This window comes from Bufo bufo, chromosome 7 (genome assembly GCF_905171765.1).
Source record: "Bufo bufo chromosome 7, aBufBuf1.1, whole genome shotgun sequence".
NCBI lineage: Eukaryota > Metazoa > Chordata > Amphibia > Anura > Bufonidae > Bufo > Bufo bufo.
In genome coordinates this window covers 180325754-180342476 of record NC_053395.1, presented here as the reverse complement: position 1 = coordinate 180342476, position 16723 = coordinate 180325754, and the positions used below count along the sequence as shown (strand labels likewise).

At 45.7% G+C, this 16723-nt stretch overlaps 1 protein-coding gene across 1 annotated transcript in view; it reads right to left on the bottom strand.

Moving 5' to 3' along the window:
- Window positions 1-16723, bottom strand: part of PDE11A (phosphodiesterase 11A) — a 677788-nt gene that overhangs the window by 131800 nt on the left and 529265 nt on the right. The window lies entirely within an intron of this gene.

Sequence of the window (16723 nt, the reverse complement as noted above, 5' to 3'; positions counted from 1 at the left end):
CTCTTCTACTGTATATACAGTCAGGTCTATAAATATTGGGACATCGACACAATTCTAACATTTGTGGCTCTATACACCACCACAATGGATTTGACAAGAAACAAACAAGATGTGCTTTAACTGCAGACTGTCAGCTTTAATTTGAGGGTATTTACATCCAAATCAGGTGAACGGTGCAGGAATTACAACAGTTTGCATATGTGCCTCCCACTTGTTAAGGGACCAAAAGTAATGGGACAGAATAATAATTATAAATCAAACTTTCACTCTTTAATACTTGGTTGCAAATTCTTTGCAGTCAATTACAGCCTGAAGTCTGGAACGCATAGACATCACCAGACGCTGGGTTTCATCCCTGGTGATGCTCTGCCAGGCCTCTACTGCAACTGTAGAATACAATATAGTTGTGCACACCTCATCTGGAATAATACAGCTTTCGCATATGTAATATGTTGATTAATATTTAACCGAGTAATGACACTGTATATAATCTTAAAAACATTCAGGGGTAAACCAAAAACAAGTACCCCTGAATGTTTTTAAGATTATATACAGTGTCATTACTCGATTAAATATTAATCAACATATTACATATGCGAAAGCTGTATTATTCCAGATGAGGCGTGCACAACTATATTATATTCTAGATTGACTCTTTTATATAGACAGGGTGTGTCTATATCAGTTGTAGCACCCAATCCAAACACAACAGTGCGGTGAACCACCACAAACCAACAATAACCTCTACTGCAACTGTCTTCAGTTCCTGCTTGTTCTTGGGACATTTTCCCTTCAGTTTTGTCTTCAGCAAGTGAAATGCATGCTCAATCGGATTCAGGTCAGGTGATTGACTTGGCCATTGCAGAACATTACACTTCTTTCCCTTAAAGGGGTTATCCCATCTTAGACAATGGGGGCATATCGCTAGGATATGCCCCCATTGTCTGATAAGTGCGGGTCCCACCTCTGGGACCCGCACCTACAAGGAGAACGGGGAGAGTTGTGGCTGGAGGACCCCGGGTTTCCCAGGGTCCATCCACTACCAGGCGCAGCTCCCAGCCTCTCCCATTGAAGTGAATGGGAGCGCACCGCGCATGCGCCGCCACTGCTCCCATTCATTTCTATGGGGCCGACGGAAATAGCCGAGCCAGCGCTCGGCTATTTTCGGCGGCTCCATAGAAATTATTGGAGGGCAGCTGCGCATGCGTATTCCCTCCCCTCTCAAGTTTCTCCGCTCCATTCTCCTTGTAGGTGCGGGTCCCAGTGGTGGGACCCGCACCTATCAGACAATGGGGGCATATCCTAGCGGTATGCCCCCATTGTCTAAAGTGGGATAACCCCTTTAAAAAACTCTTTGGTTGCTTTTGCAGTATGCTTTGGGTCATTGTCCATCTGCACTGTGAAGCGCCGTCCAATGAGTTCTGAAGCATTTGGCTGAACATGAGCAGATAATATTGCCTGAAACACTTCAGAATTCATCCTGCTGCTTTTGTTAGCAGTCACATTATCAATAAATACAAGAGAACCAGTTCCATTGGCAGCCATACATGCCCACGCCATGACACTAACACCACCATGCTTCACTGATGAGGTGGTATGCTTAGGATCATGAACAGTTCCTTTCCTTCTCCATACTCTTCTCTTCCCATCACTCTGGTACAAGTTGATCTTGGTCTCATCTGTCCATAGGATGTTGTTCCAGATCTGTGAAGGCTTTTTTAGATGTCGTTTGGCAAACTCTAATCTGGCCTTCCTGTTTTTGAGGCTCACCAATGGTTTACATCTTGTGGTAAACCCTCTGTATTCACACTGGTAAAGTCTTCTCTTGATTGTTGACTTTGACACACATACACCTACCTCCTGGAGAGTGTTCTTGATCTGGCCAACTGTTGTGAAGGGTGTTTTCTTCACCAGGGAAAGAATTCTTCGGTCATCCACCACAGTTGTTTTTCGTGGTCTTCCGGGTCTTTTGGTGTTGCTGAGCTCACCGGTGCGTTCCTTCTTTTTAAGAATGTTCTAAACAGTTGTTTTGGCCACACTTGAAATGAACTCTGGACCTTTTATCTGCTCATTATAATTGGGATATTGAGGGAATAACACACACTTGTCCATGGAAAGCCAATGGTTTACTGGTACAGTGCCAAGTGATTGGCGCAAGGCAAACGTGGTGCCCATATTCAAAAAAGGATCAAGGTCCTTCACAGGTAGTTATAGACCAGTTAGTTTAACATTCTCAGCCGAGGAGGCATACGCCCTGCTTGTCTCCGACTCCGAGAGCCCAAGTGAGGACGAGGATGACCCCACTTTCCTCTTGTCATCCGCGTCCTCCTCATCATCTAGTGATGATGAGCCGCCAAGGAGGTGGAGACGCCGCCAGGCGGAGCCAGGGGACCCCCGTGCCAGGGACCCTGTGGCCCACACTAGTATGAACAGCCCTGGGGCTCGCACTAGTTTTCCAGCCCACCAGATAAGTCCACCTGAGTTCCCTACCGTTGAACTTGTCTGGTGTACCCCAGAGGATTTTGAGCCCGTGATTCCTGACTTTGTTGGCCAACCAGGAATCCAGATTTGCACAGTGGGCTTTACAGAATAGAACTTTTTTAGTTTTTTTTTCAGTGACCACTTTGTGAATCTGATGGTGGAGCAAACGAACTTGTTCGCCAAACAGTTCATTGCTCAACACCCGGGCTCCTTTTTGGCTAGGTCCGGTGGCTGGACTCCGGTCAGTACAGCCGAGATGAGGATGTTTTGGGGCCTCGTGCTGCACATGGGCCTAGTCAAAAAACCCAGTGTCAGGCAGTACTGGAGAGGTGACGTCCTCTACCAGTCCCCACTCTACTGTATGGCCATGACACGTTCCTGTTTTGAGGCCATTCGGAAATGCCTGCATTATGCAGATAATGCAGCATGTCGTCGTCCCCCCGAGGTGATCCTGCCTATGACCGCCTGTACAAAATCAGGCCGGTCATGGCTCACTTCAGGGCCAAATTTTTGGAGGCCTATGTACCTGGAAGGGAGGTCGCTGTTGATGAGTCTCTCATTGCTTTCAAGGGGAGACTTATTTTCCGCCAGTATGTTCCCTCTAAGCGGGCGAGGTATGGCTGTACAAACTTTGTGAGAGTACCTCAGGGTGTTAGCGGGAAACTTGTGTGGGACCTTATGCATCCACTGCTAGATAAGGGTTACCACCTGTACGTGGATAACTTTTATACTAGTATCCCCTTGTCCCAGTCCCTCGCCTCCAGATCCACGTCTGCTTGTGGGACCGTGCGGAAAAATCAACGCGGCCTCCCTACTTACCCCCTCCAGGTACCTATCCCCAGGGGTGAGACCCATGCCCTTACCAGTGGAAACCTGTTGCTGGTCAGATATAAGGACAAGAGGGATGTCCTTGTACTGTCCACAATTCACGGTAACGGCATCACCCCCGTCCCTGTGCGAGGTACCGCGGCAACGGTCCTCAAGCCTGATTGTATCGTGGACTACAATCGGTATATGGGAGGAGTTGATCTCTCTGATCAAGTCCTCAAGCCATATAACGCCATGAGAAAAACCTGGGCATGGTACAAAAAAGTTGCGGTCTTCTTGGTACAGGTTGCCTTATACAACTCTTTTGTGCTGTCCCAGAGCGCTGGCAACACAGGGAAATTCCTCCAGTTCTATGAGGCAGTCCTCAAGGCCCTGATCTTTTCTGACCGGGAAAGAGCAGGCCGGAGTACCTCGGGAACTGGAGGCGCCCAGATTGTCCCTGGCCAACACTTTCCAGGTGTGGTCCCCCATACTGGAAAGAAGGAACGGTCCCAAAAGAAAGTGCAGAGTGTGTCACAGGAGGGGGATACGGAAGGACACCACCACTCAGTGTGACACGTGCCCGGATCATCCAGGCCTCTGCATTAATGGTTGCTTTAGGGAGTACCACACTTCAATGAAGTACTAAATTTATAATCCCCTTCCGCAATTTTAATTCTATTTGGCCACAGACAATCGCCCAGAAAAAAATATAAATAAAGATTTTATTTTGTAAAAAAAAAAAAAAAGTATACATATTAGGTATCACCGCATCCGTAAGAACCTGAACTATAAAAATACCACATGACCTAACCCCTCAGAAGAACACAGTCCAAAAAATAAAAATAAAAACGATGCCAAAACAGCATTTTTTGCCAAATTTTCCATTTTTTCCATTAACAAAGCAAGGGTTAACAGTCAAACAAAACTCTATATTTATTGCCCTGATTCTGTAGTTTACAGAAACACCCCATATGTGGTCGTAAAATGCTGTATGGCCAAACAGCAGGGCGCACATACGGTTTTTGGAAGGCAGATTTTGCTGGACTGGTTTTTTGACACCATGTCCCATTTGAAGCCCCACTGATGCACCCCTAGAGTAGAAACTCCATAAAAGTGACCCCATCTAAGAAACTACACCCCTCAAGGTATTCAAAACTGATTTTACAAACTTTGTTAACCCTTTTGGTGTTCCACAAGAGTTATTGGCAAATGGAGATGAGATTTCAGAATTTACTTTTTTTGTAACCTTGCCTCACAAAAATGTAATATAGAGCAGCCAAAAATCATATGTACCCTAAAAAAAGGTCCCAACAAAACTGCCACCTTATCCCGTAGTTTCCAAAATGGGGTAACTTTTTTGGAGTTTCTACTCTAGGGGTGCATCATGGGGGCTTCAAATGGGACATGGTGTAAATAAACCAGTCCAGCAAATTTTGCCTTCCAGAAACCATATGGTGTTCATTTCCTTCTGCGCCCTGTCGTGTGCCCGTACAGTAGTTTATGACCACATATGGGGTGTTTCTATAAACTACAGAATCAGGGCAATAAATATTGAGTTTTGTTTGGCTGGTAACCCTTGCCTTGTTACTGGAAAAAATTAATTAAAATGGAAAATTTGGCAAAAAAATTTTATTCTGAAATTTCATCTCCATTTGCCAATAACTCTTGTGGAACAAAGTTTGTGAAATCAGTTTTGAATACCTTGAGGGGTTTAGTTTCTAAAATGGGGTCATTTTTGGGTGGTTTCTATTATGTAAGCCTCACAAAGTGACTTCAGACCTGAACTGGTCCTTAAAAAGTGAGTTTTGGAAAATTTCTGAAAAATTTCAAGATTTGCTTCTAAACTTCTAAGCCTTGTAACGTCCCCAAAAAATAAAATGGCATTCCCAAAATGATCCAAACATGAAGTAGACATATGGGAATGTAAATTAATAACTATTTATGGAGGTACTACTATGTATTATAGAAGTAGAGAAATTGAAACTTGGAAATTTGCTAATTTTTCCAAATTTTTATAAATTTGGTATTTTTTTATATCTCAGAATAGATAGATAAGTAAAAGCATTTTAAAGTTATTCACACATAAAGTGACAGATTTGCAAACAAATTTGCCCGGTCCTTAAGGGGTTAAACACTCTTGGGTGTAATCCATCTGGACCCGGAGCCTTGTTCACATTTACCCTATTTAACTTGTCTTGGACCATATCTACATTTAGCCAATTGAGTATATTACTGGATGTACTAACAGCCCCAGCACCACAGATATCAGCTCCTTTCTTTTCTTTTGTATATACAGAGCTAAAAAAAAACATTTAGTAAGGCTACTTTCACACTGGCGTTTCTGGGTCCGCTTGTGAGATCCGATTCAGGGCTCTCACAAGCGGCCCAAAACGGATCAGTTAAGCCCCAATGCATTCTGAATGGGTAAGGATCCGTTCAGAATGCATCACTTTGGCTGCGTTTGGTCTCCGTTACGTTTTTTAGACGGTCACTAAAACGCAGCTTGCAGCGTTTTGGTGACCGTCTGACTATGCGGAGCCTAACGGATCCGTCTAGACTTACAATGTATATCAATGGGGACATTTTTCACTGACACAATATGGTGCAATTGAAAACGGATCCATCCCCCATTGACTTTCAATGTAAGTCAAGACAGATCCGTTTTGACTTAGACTTTTTTTTAAATGAATAATGCAAATGGTTCTGTTATTAACGGATACAAGCGTTTGCATTATTCGAGTGTATCCATCTGTGCAGATACAAGACGGATCCACACAAAACGCGAGTGTGAAAGTAGCCTAACTCTACCTTTTCCTTATCTTCAGTGACTAACGCCCCTTTACCATTATTTAGGGAACCTACCTGCTCAGACCTAGGTTTTTTAGCATTTATATATTTAAAGAATTTTTGGGGATTTGTTTTGCTCTCTTTTGCTACCTGCTGTTCGTTTTGTATTTTTGCAAATTTTATCTCCTTTTTACAGATTTCGTTAAGCCCTTTGTAATCTTCAAACGCTCCAGCTGACCCCTCAGATTTGCATTTTTTAAATGCCCTTTTTTTGTCTTTTATTGCCCTTTTTACAGTACCTGTAAGCCATGGGGGATTTAATTTTAGCTGTTTATACTTGTTACCTGAAGGAATACATTTTGTATTGCAATTACTCAATGTGGATTTAAAGCTCTCCCATTTATCCTCAGTATTATTATGTGACAGTAGCTGCTCCCAGTCTATGCCCTGAAATGCTGCCCTCAACCCAGGGAAATTAGCCTTTTTGAAATGTTGTGTCTTTGCTCTGCCTGACAGAGTTTGCTTCTTATAGTTTAGGGGGGATATAATTACGGTATATTGTGGTCACTATTACCTAGTGTTTCTCGAACAGTAGCATTTCCAAAAAGCTCTGCATCATTAGACAGAGCTTCTACAAACTGGCCCTGCAGCAAATTGAGGAATCTTCTCCCCTTTGCGGTTGAGGCAGAACCATGACCCCAGTCAATGTCTGGGAAGTTAAAATCTCCCATTATGACCACTGTAACAGCCTGTGCAGCCCGCTCTATTTGGTTATACAGTTGCGCTTCTATCTCTGTGATGTTAGGGGATCTATAGATTACACCAAGTATTCTTTTGTCAGTGTTTATATCCCTTTAAACTTCCACCCATAACCCATAAGGTTTCTACATCCTAACCATCCTCCCCCACAATTGCCTCTTTCACACTTGTCTTCAGATAACTCCTCACATACAGGCACACGCCACCTCCTTTTCTATTGACCCTATCTTTCCTAAATAGTGTAAAACCCTTAACATTTACAGCCCAGTCACGCAAAGAATCCAACCATGTCTCAGCCACACCAACTACATCTATGTGTTCTTCTAGTACCATAGCTTCCAGCTCCCCCATTTTGCTGGCTAGACTTCTGGCATTTGTGAAAATACATTTTTAATTACTATTACCTATAAAGTGAATATCCGAGATTTTTGGGTTACCTTGGTTGATGTTTGTATGTAACAGGTTCTTGTTACCTGCAGTTCTATTTTTCATCAGTGTATAATTCTGCCCAGTCTTCTCCCTACTTCCCTCGCTAACCCTAGTCCCCACTAAATCCCCACTGTCCCCTTCTATATCCCACTCTCTATCTACACTATCTACCCCCTTATTAGTATGATCCCCCACCCTCCCCCAGATCCTAGTTTAAAAGCTCCTCCAGACGTCTATTTTTTCCCCAGAGCAGTTGCACCCTCCCCATTAAGGTGCAGCCCATCCCTACTGTAGAGCCTGTAACCGACAGAGAAGTCGGCCCAGTTCTCCATGAATCTAAATCCTTCCTTCCTGCACCAGCTTCTGAGCCACTTATTTAACTCCCTAAGCTCCCGTTTTCTCTCTGGTGACGCTCGTGGCACTGGTAGTATTTCTGAAAAAACTACTTAGGAGGTCCTGGACTTGAGCTTCTCTCCTAGTTCCCTAAAATCATTTTTAAGGACCTTCTATCTCCCCCTGACTTTGTCATTGGTGCCAATGTGTACCATGACTGCCGGGTCTTTCCCAGTAGAGATGGCCTTGCGGTTCGCCCGGCGGTCGTTTCGCGGCTCGTTATCGATTTGCCAAACATGCGAACATATGGAGATATTCGCATGCGCAATATTTTTTTGCATAGTGCCGAACTTTGACCCATGACGCATCCATCAGGTGGGACAGGACAGCCAATTGAGACGTTTTTAGCACATGGACCCCCAACCATATAACAGAACACGATCTGGCAGCCATTTTACATTATGTGTTTTGCCAGTGTAGGGAGAGGTTGCATTTTGGAGCAGGGACAGACTGTTAGAGACACCAAACGCTAGCTAATAGGGCCACAAAAGTCCTTTTAAGGACTGGTATAGGTGTGCTATCGATAGGTGTGATAGTACTGGTATAGGTGTGCTATCGATAGGTGTGATATAGAGGGGTGTGATATACTTATAATATACTTTCTAACATAGAAATTATATTATAGTGTATTTGTATTGTGCAGCAATTGTGTGCGGTTCTGCTGCGACACTGCAGCTAGATAGAGGGACAAATGCTATTGGAGTAACTAATTGCAACGGGTGTGATATACCTGTTGCCCCAAAAAAAACTGCTTGAGGGCTGCGATATACCTTCTTCCACAAAATCCTGATTGAGGGGTGCTATACACCTGTTTCTGCCAAATACTGATTGAGGGGTGCTATATACCTTCTTCCACAAAATACTTATTGAGGGGTGCTATATACCAGTTTCCGCCAAATACTGATTGAAGGGTGCTATATACCTGCTTCCACAAAATACTGATTAAGGGGTGCCATATACCTTCTGCCATTAAATACTAATTGAGGGGTGCTATTGCTATATACCTTCTTCCACCAAATACTGATTGAGGGCTGCAATACACCTGCTTCGACAAAATACTGATTGAGGGGTGCCATATACCTGTTTCCACCAAATACTGATTGAGAGGTGCTATATACCTGCTTCCACAAAATACTGATTGAGGGGTGCCATATACCTGTTTCTGCCAAATACTTATTGAGGGGTGCTATATACCAGTTTCCGCCAAATACTGATTGAGGGGTGCTATATACCTTCTTCCACAAAATACTTATTGAGGGGTGCTATTTCTATATACCTTCTTCCACCAAATACTGATACTGATTGAGGGGTGCCATATACCTGTTTCCACCAAATACTGATTGAGGGGTGCTATATACCTGTTTCTGCCAAATACTGATTGAGGGGTGCCATATACCTTCTTCCACTAAATACTGATTGAGGGGTGCTATTGCTATATACCTTCTTCCATCAAATACTGATTGAGGGCTGCGATACACCTGCTTCCACGAATACTGATTGAGGGGTGCCATATACCTTCTTCCACAAAATACTGATTGAGGGGTGCTATTGCTATATACCTTTTTCCACCAAATACTGATTGAGGGCTGCGATATACCTTCTTCCACAAATACTGCTCTTCTCTATGGACTTAGGCAGAAGGTCATTTAGAAAATGACAGGCAGAGGAAGAGTCAGACCATTCCGCAGGGATGGTAGGGGTCGGGCAGGTGCACCAGGCCGGAGCCTAAGTGGGAAGTTGGAGAAGGCGAGTGCGATAACTTCAAAGGGCGCACCAGAGTTGGTTGAGTGGCTCACACAGCCTTCCGCTTTTGCACCCTCCTCATCCTCTGTATCTGCACCCTCCTCACTCTCTGCTGTGTGCACCCCCAAAGACACCATCACCACCACCACCATAGCCCCTCCACTCGAGTCAGAGGAATTATTTTCCCATCCATTCCCAGACCTTACCGATGCGCAGCCATTCTTGGCATCGGATGAGAAAGAGGAGGTAGCAAGCGGTCTGACGACAGTACCCAGGTCAGCCCACGGAGGGTGGTCCCCGCTGTTGCTGCCTACTCTGAGATCTCTAATGTCAGTGGTGGTGAAGGTGACGATGATGACGTGTTGATGCCCACAAGAGAGGAAGAGGAAGGGAGCTCAGAGGGAGAGACCGAGCAGCAGATAGGGAGGAGAAGGAGGAGAAGCAGGCAGAACTCGCAGTGCACAGGAGGCAAAAAGCAGACTGCTAATGTATCTGGAGCGAGCCATCCACCATGCACGGTCCCAGGATGCCAGCCCATGGCTCCACAGTGTGGGCTTTTTTTAACGTGTCAGCTGCTGATAATATTGTTGTCATCTGCAGCCTGTGCTGTCAACGCATAAGTCACGGGAAGCCCAGCACTTACCTAGGGACAACCGCCTTAAGAAGGCACCTGGCCTCCCATCACCGAGCCCAGTGGGAGCAACGCCGTCAGAACCCACAAAGCCACACTCCCGGCGCTCCACGTCCTGCCTCTTCTTCTACTCTCTCCTCCCTTTTTGTCCTTCACTCCACCTTCCACCGTGCCATCGTTGCGTTCATCTGGCACAAGGCAGGCTTCCGTGGCCTAAATGTTCAAGCGTAAAAATATGATAACCGCTGGCTTGTCGGAACTGCTAGCCCGGAAACTACTGCCATATAAATTGGTGGACTCGAAGGCCTTTAGAAAATTTGTGGCCATTGGCACACCGCAATGGAAGGTCCCCGGAAGGAAATATTTCTCCCGGAAGGGCATCCCAGAGCTATATGGTCACGTTCAGCGGCAAGTTAATATATCTCTGGCACACAGTGTCGGTGCCAAGATACATCTGACCACAGACATTTCCCCCGTGTTTGGGCAGGGAAGGTACATAACTTTTACTGCCCACTGGGTGAACCTTCTGACGGCCGTCAAGCATGTAACCCGTGGCACCCGTGTGGATATGGTGTTACCGCCAAGGATTGCATTCAGGCCTGCCTCTTCTTCTCCTCCTCCTACTCCATCCTCTGTCTCCTCCTTGGCTGACTCCTCCTTTTCCACTGCTACCGCCTCTTCCGCTGTGCCCCCCAAGCTCCCCAGAACCTATTCGACGTGCCAGGTGAGACGTTGCCATGCTGTGCTGTGGCTTTGTGCCTGGAAGCCAAGAGCCACACCGGTCCTGCACTTTTTTCAGCTCTGCGGTCACAGGCCGATCAATGGCTAACCCCGCTAAATTTGACAGTTGGTAAAGTTGTGTGCGACAACAGTGCCAATCTGCTGAGCGCGCTGAAACAGGGCAAAATGACACACGTGCCGTGCATGGCACACGTCCTGAACTTAGTCGTGCAGCGATTCGTTGCCAAATACCCCGGGGTCCAGGACGCCTTGCGGCAGGCCATTTTAGAAGATCTTACACGGCCATGGCTCTCCTTGCTGACGATCAGCGGCGACACCACTTGCCCATCAGACGTCTGATTTGTGAGTGCCCGACACGCTGGAACTCCACCTTGTATATGCTTGATAGGCTGCTTCAGCAGAAACATGCCGTTAACGACTACCTGTACGAACTCTGTGGCAGGACAGGTTCTTGGGAGCTTGTTTTTTTTTCTGTGGCAGGCTTTAAACTTTTCGGGGATCCGTGGTGTTGTCCGTGACTGGGGGGAGGAGACCGAGGACGACATTCTCCTGGGTGATGAGCAGGAGCCAGGACGCTCCACGGCTTCCAATTTAGTGCAAATGGCGGCCTTAATGCTCCAGTGTTTGAAGAGGGACCCCCGTATAAAAAGCATGAAGGTCAAGGACCTATACTGGGTGGAAACGTATTTAGACCCCTGGTAAAAACACAAAATGGCGGACATGTTACCAGCATCACAGAGGGCTGTCAGAATGCAGCATTTCCAGGCCTTGCTGCGAGAGATGCTGTATTCTGCTGTTGCAGGCACTGGCAGAGGAATTTCCACCCACAGCGCGAAACAGGTGCGGGTACCAATCCTACCGAGCCTGCAAAAAGAGGGCAGTTTAAAGATGTGTTGGTCACTTTGGATATGAGATCATTCTTGCAGCCAACTCATCGACAGCCGCCCTCCGCAGCCAGCCTCAGGGAACACCTAGACCGACAGGTGTCCAACTACATCGGGTTAACGGCTGATGTGGATGCTCTGAGAAGCGAGGAACCCCTTGACTACTGGGTGTGCAGGCTTGACCTGTGGTCAGAGCTGGCACAATTTGCCATTGAACTCTTGGCTTGCCCCTCGTCGAGTGTCCTGTCCGAAAGGACGTTCAGCGCAGCAGGGGGAATCGTGACCGATAAGTGCACTCACCTATCTCACGATAGTGTGGACTACCTCACATTTTTTAAAATAAATAAGGCATGGATCTCGGAGGAATTCCACACCTGTGATGACCACGTGTAATTGAATTTCCTCATGCCAGCCCACACATATCTGCCACCACCCAGAACAAAGAATGGTCCTTGTCTTATGTATATACAGCGGCATAAAAGGCCTTTTATGTCAGGTGAATGCCCAATTTTTGGGGCCTGTACTGGCCAACAGTTACATATTTATCCTGTGACCACCTAATGCACCTCCAGCCACAGAATCCAAAGTTCTGTGCTGTCAGGTGAATGCCTATTGGCTAATTTTTGGGGCCTGTACTGGCCTAAAGTTACATTTTTATCCTGTGACCGCCTAATGTACCTCCAGCCACAGAATCCAAAGTTCTGTGCTGTCAGGTGAATGCCTATTGGCTAATTTTTGGGGCCTGTACTGGCCGACAGTTACATATTTATCCTGTGACCGCCTAATGTACCTCCAGCTACCGAATCCAAAGTTCTTTGCCATCAGGTGAATTCCTATTGCCTAATTTTTGGTGCCTGTACTGGCCAACAGTTACATATTTATCATGTGACTGCCTAATGTACCTCCAGCCACAGAATCCAAAGTTCTCTGCTGTCAAGTAAATGCCTATTGGCTAATTTTTGGGGCCTGTACTGGCCGACAGTTACATATTTATCCTGTGACCGCCTAATGTACCTCCAGCTACCGAATCCAAAGTTCTTTGCCATCAGGTGAATTCCTATTGCCTAATTTTTGGGGCCTGTACTGGCCGACAGTTACATATTTATCCTGTGACCGCCTAATGTACCTCCAGCCACAGAATCCAAAGTTCTTTGCTGTCAGGTGAATGCCTATTGCCAAATTTTTGGCAGTTACATTTTTTATCTCTAGCCACATAATCACACCCCTGTCTCACTCCTCTGCCTCTCATTATGGTGGCGTATGAACCACATTCACCATAAGGACCTTCTAATGTCACAGGGTCATGTGACTGTGCCCCCCACCCCGTACTGTGTCCCTGACTCCTTACTGGGCCCCCTTATACCCTGCATTGTGCCCTCTTACCACACCCTGTGCAGTGCCCCTAGTCATTCCCTGTACTGTGCCCCCACTTTTTTATCCATTCACGGTATGGCAGTGTTATTCGGTCACTGTACAGAGGTGTTATCCGGTCAATGTATGGCGGTGGTATCCAATATCTGGATGGCCATAACTGTATCCCTTTCCCTGCCCACGCCATCCTTTTTTAGACCTGGCATGAGCTGGAAAAATATGCAGATTGCGGTGCTAAGGACCTTTGCACCACAATCTGTGTCAGAAATATGCCTAACATAGACGTAATTCTATATAATAAATGATCACCTAATTGTATTATCATTCAGGGGTAGGGCTAATATCTTTATATTATATAGATTCTAGTGTATTATACTGTGCCCTGTATTTCCCAGTAGAAAATGATCCTTGGGAAACACAGTCCTCATCCCTGACCACCAGGACCAAGTAGCGCTCTGTCAGTACATGGCGGCCCTCCCCTCTCCGCCACGCTGCTCCGCTGTGTACTGGTGCTTATTATTCTGACACTAGGGCTGGGTTCACATCCTATTTTTGCCATCCATTTAATGCATACCAAAAATGTATGCAATAACAGATGCCTCAGACTGATGCCGTACAGTGGCGTCCGTTCACCATACAGTTCCATGGTAGAAAAAAAAAATTACGTTAACGTATGCATTTTTTAATGGACTCTGCAGGATAAAAAAACGTGGAGTGCTGCACATTTGCATACATCAAACAGATAGGAAATAAGATTTTTGAGAGTTTCCCTTTAAGACGCATAAAAATGGCCCCTGATTAAAATGCATATTTTTTGTGGAAATTTTTGCCAATTATCACTGTCCATGTTGTGGGACTATTTGTGCACTCATAGTTTGTATTTGGTGGCTGCAAATATGACCTGAAGTTTTTTCAGGTTCGCCTGCTATTAAAGTCAATAGGCGCAATACGAATGCGTGGTTCGCGAACATTTGATTGCGAACGCGCATTCACGTTCGCGAATCATCCCGTCCGATGTTCGTCCATCACTATTCCCAAACCCCACCCAGCAAACTGTCAATCCGATCCGCAATATACCGAACCCGAGCACCTAGCAGACAACACACTGTTCGGCATTCACCGTCTCGGCGACAGATGACCCTGTCTGTCCGCCTAATAATAGAGTCCCCTACCACCAGCATCTGTCTAACCTTTGCTGCACTCCTTTTCCCATCCTTCCTGCAGCAGTCATCTTCCTAGTTGCTCGTAGAAACACCCTGCTGCAGTGTTGCTGGCCCTGGGCTTTCATCCCTAATATCAGCCAAACAGGCATATTTATTAGGGCGTTCCTGCTCAGAACTAGCCTCCCTGGCACTTTTCCCTCTACCCCTTCTTCCTACATTAACCCAACTGCTGATCTGATAGTCCTGATCTTGCCCTCCTTCTCCCACCTCTATTTCACTGACCCCAGTCAGCGCCTGCACAGTGAGGTCTAAGCCTCTCTCCAGGTCTGCAAGGCCCCTAAGTGTTTCAAGCTGCTTATTTAGATCCAAGATCTGGGCTTCCAAATATGCAACATGATTGCATCTACTGCAAATGTATTCACCCTCAAAAGGCTTTTTAAGGCACGCATACATTGCACAGGACACACACTTAGGGCTCATGCACACGAACGTTGTTTTGGTCCGCATCCGAGCCGCAGCTTTTGCGGCTCAGATGCGGACCCATTCACTTCAATGGGGCCGCAAAAGATGCGGACAGCACTCCGTGTGCTGTCCGCATCCCTTGCTCCGTTCCGTAGCCCCGCAAAAAAAATGTAACATGTACTATTCTTGTCCGTTTTGCGGACAAGAATAGGCATTTCTACAATGGGCTGTCCGTTCCGTTCCGCAAAGTGCGGAAGGCACACTGGCGGCTTCCGTTTTTTGCGGATCCACGGGTTTGCGGACCGCAAAAAACAGAACGGTGGTGTGCATGAGGCCTTAGTAGCATTGTCCATGGAGCACATGTTTAAATGGGGATGAAGAGTAAAGAAGGAAACCAGTAAATATGAGTTAAGAGTGTGGGGATGTGTGAAAGGTATCAGCTTTGTATATGTAAATAATTATATAGTGGGGTATGTAGATTTTAGTAAATTAAACAAGTAATGTTTAAAATGAAATAAATAAATAAAACAGACTTGGACGTGCTGCGTCAAAGATCGGATGTGCTAGCGGCCATCTAGCAACCCATGTCCTCAGCTCTATACACAAAATCCCGGTGACAGGTTCCCTTTAAGTGTCAAAAACACTTGCCACCTTCCTATATACAGTACATCCAGCTATAGTGGCTTAGTGTTAGTACTGCAGCTTCTCACAGTTGGAGTTGTCAGTTTCAATCCAAACTTTTAATTCTTTTTTATTTTATTCCAACCCAGTGGCGTGCCAAGGGGGGTGTAAGAAGCAATGAGTGCTTCCATCAATACAGATTGCTGCAGCGCCGGGAAGCTGCGGTCCTGTCACTCACTGACTGTCCAGCTCCCTGCGCTCCATCTCTCCTGCGCTGAATGATGTGTGGGAGAAGCCTGCAGCCTGGGAATCTGCCTGTGCTCCTCCCACACAGTGCCGCAGAGCGATGTGTCTGCAGGGGAGAGCTGGAACAGGACAAGGTGAGTAGTTACTGTTTTATTTTTGTTTTATTAACACAGAGGTGGCACAGAAGGCTTTACTTCTATGAAGGGGGCACAATAGGCATTACTACTATAAAGGGGGCACAAAGGGCAATACTACTACAAAGTGGGCCCAGGGGGCATTACTACCACCCACAAAGGGGCCCAGAGAGCATGACTACTATGAAGGGGGAACAATGGGTACTACTGTTAAGGAGGCACAGAGAGCATTAGAACTACAAAGGGGGCACAGAGGGCATTAATACTATGAAAGGGTACAATGAACATTACTACTATGAATGGGGTACAATGGGTATTACTACTGTGAATGGGGTACAGAGGGAATTGCTACTACAAAGGGGCATTATGTATCCCTATAATAATTTCCACATTTTAAAATGTTCTCTATCGAACATTATATTTAGATCCTACAGTAAGGGCTAAACTACACATGGATGTTTCAGAAGAGACGTTAGGAAAAACTGGAAAAAAGATTATTTTGGGACCTTATTGAATAGACATCTAGAACCTAAGAGGAAATGCAGCCACTGAGAGTTTACAGCTTAGTTGGGAGTGGAGATAACTGATGGAAATCTAAAATAGAGTCTCAATAAGACCTGGTGATGCTGATGGATGTCACTTCTGCAGCTGGGAGTGACATCCTAAGAAAGAACTGAGACTAAATAAATGCTCCATGGAGTTATCATCCATCGGGCCGGACCTGACACTGATAAATTCCAGCACGCTCCCTCCTGCATCCTGTTTTCTGCTTTCATCATGCAGTCTCTTGGATAATTTGAAGTGTCCTGTACCTTATATATATGAAGATGTAATGATCATGGAAAAGAAAAGACAATTAATAACAAATGAAATTACTTGGACCAGGACCATACTAAAAATAACGGGGTCCCATAGTATAAGTTAGAATTAGGACCCCCCTCCCCCCGAAAAAAATCCCTTTAAAGCCAATTCTCAATGTGTTTAATATTAATATTATTATTAACAATAAACTGCCCTCATTCACCTAGATTGTTATTTTCCTTCTGCAATGCTGAGATATATGATGTC